The sequence below is a fragment of the Penaeus chinensis genome, chromosome 33, assembly GCF_019202785.1.
Source record: "Penaeus chinensis breed Huanghai No. 1 chromosome 33, ASM1920278v2, whole genome shotgun sequence".
NCBI classification, from domain to species: Eukaryota; Metazoa; Arthropoda; class Malacostraca; order Decapoda; family Penaeidae; genus Penaeus; species Penaeus chinensis.
The window spans coordinates 13,508,352-13,510,851 of record NC_061851.1 but is presented as its reverse complement, the minus strand read 5'-3'; the positions used below and the strand labels follow the sequence as shown (position 1 = coordinate 13,510,851).

At 31.1% G+C, this 2,500-nt stretch overlaps 1 protein-coding gene across 17 annotated transcripts in view; it reads right to left on the bottom strand.

Annotated features, from left to right (window-relative positions):
* The window catches only part of LOC125042934 (voltage-dependent L-type calcium channel subunit beta-1-like), a 151,424-nt gene that overhangs the window by 2,101 nt on the left and 146,823 nt on the right, over positions 1-2,500 (bottom strand). For all 17 annotated transcript variants that reach the window (XM_047638734.1, XM_047638733.1, XM_047638730.1 and 14 more), the window contains one exon: positions 1-2,500. This exon is cut by the window's left edge and continues 2,101 nt beyond it; it is cut by the window's right edge and continues 1,590 nt beyond it. The gene's annotated coding sequence lies outside the window, so the exon portion shown is untranslated.

The following is a 2,500-nucleotide window of genomic DNA, read 5'->3' as shown; positions in this document are numbered from 1 at the left end:
TATTCTAGATGTACTTCTGTATGTCTGTATTTTCAAAATATATGTATGTGATCTATATTGTTCTTACTTTACTTCCCATCTAATAAAATTATATCATCTGTTGTTAGTTTACTTTAGAATTCACATCAAAAGTATATGACACTACTGCAAGAGATAATGTCTTGCTATAATGTTATGTAGATAAAACCTATCTGTAATGGAACAGAGTCATTTAGTACCTAAAATAATTTGTTCAGTCATTCTGCATATTTTAGTCATAATTCAAACACAAACAATAATACAAAGAATATGGATTACAATTAATCTTCCCTCAAAGTGGCAGATATATTTGATTTAAAAGAAGATGAATTTAATCTCAAATAAAGAATAAAACAGATTATAATTCATAAAAGACTGTAAAAAGTCAAGAAAAAAACATAAAGATGAACAATTAACTTGAAAAATAACACAGTGAAGCATGTAAATAAGGGGAAAATTGAATAATCATTTTAGGTACATATTGGAAGAGGAGCTTTAGACCTCCTGCCTGTGTGCCTTAGTTTACAAGTTGACAGGACAAAGTGGGATCAAAAGATGCATACCTATAAACATTTTTTTGTTTTGTTTTTAAGATAATGCATGTATTTTGTTTAACCACATACAAGATTATCATCATTCAGACACTCAACAGGGAAACCAAAAAATGATTCTCAAACACCATTAGGTTAAAAAGTATTATTCAACCCAGCCTCACAACTCAAGGATCGGCAACACTCAAAGAGAATGTGGAGAAGACATTACATAATCCTTACAAAAAGAAGAAGAAAATTTGAAATGAAAACAAAGAAAAAAAAAATTATGGTAGTAATATCACACTATCTTGTGCTATAATAAGTTGGATTGTTGGTGAACTGAGTTACTGCTGTATAGTGTTGCAGAGAGAACAATTTGACATGTAGTGTTTTGATCATGTTATTCATTAGACCTTAAGCAAATGAAAATTACTTATGATAATCCCCTTTTCTACTAGAGTCTGTGTATGAATCCTGAGGATGAATGATTCTATATAAAATATAGCTAGAACTTAGGAGCTACAGGATTACCATTATGAATTTGGCCTTTGAGTTGTCTGCACATATGTAATGTATCATCAGTACATATGAAGTTATCTCAAAATGAATAGCTCTTTTGAAAGAGGAAAACAGAAGTATTTTATTGAGGGTTTATGGTGTGCATGCTACTAAAGCCTACTGAAGTATTCTTGGTAATACTATATATGTTTAGTGATAAAAAGTTTGTTTTTAATATCTACAAACATCCCATAGGGTTAGGATTCAACTGTAAATTATACCTCACAGTTTGAATAGAACATCTTTAAGATCTTCGTACTAAACCGAAGTTTCCTGGATGCAGCTGATATTGCAAAACATAAGTCTTTTTCCTTCTATACAATACTTCCTCAATCAAACTTATGCAGAGTTACCTTATTAACAAGTATCTTGGGTAAGTGCAAAAAAATACTCTTTGTTGCAATTAACATTTCCACAAGAATATGCAGGAACAGCTCATCTTATACAGAGATATTCAGTATTGAATGCCCATAACTAAAAGAAAAAAAAAGGCTAAACTAGGCATTTCAAAGAAGAAAGTTAATAACATAATATTTACATACAAATTGTAAGCAAATGAAGGATAACACAAATAAAACAGGACAGGTAAACTACAAGTGGTTTTGTAGTATCTTAAAAACTATGTAGGTGTACAGGAAATTACAAATGAAACTGACAGGAATAATAATGGAAAGCAGGAGATCCAAAAGCTATAATACAACACGAGCAAACTGCGGTGACCAAATTGTAGAGTGTCATACAAAGCTGAGTATGAGAATCTTGTGACTTTAATCTACATTTTGATTGAATGCCTCACTGTCTGCTGGTTTAAATTCCTCACTCAGCAAGGAAGCCAAATATTTCTGATCAGTACTCAGAGGTACCATTTATCTCATCCTTTCTATTACTCGTCAATTCTGGCCTTACAACAAAGAGTATGTGAACAATGGCTAGTACCTTAGCTGGTCAACCAGCAGATGGAAACTTTGCAATACACAAAAAATGTGTAAAATGAACTCTGTTAAATTACATCACTGTAGAACTTATATACTTAACAATAGCAAATTAACAAATTAACAAATGTAAAATGTGTATATAACACAAAGTAAAGTTTGACATAACATCAGCTGAGCATTCTTAAAAGTCTTGAGAAGCAAGTGATATTCTCTTTGTGATGTACACTTGTAAAGTCTTTATAGAATAAGAATATATTGGTGTAGAAATTGATGCAATTTCACTATTAGGAAGGGTACAACAACAACAACTGCAATGATGAATGCTTTTGGTCTTAAAAGTTCATATTCATTACATAAAAAAGGTACAGTAATACCATAAAGCTTACCATGGTCAATTCTCAAAGCCTGGTTAATACTCTACTATCACATTTTTGAATCAGGAGTTTAATCAAGTGG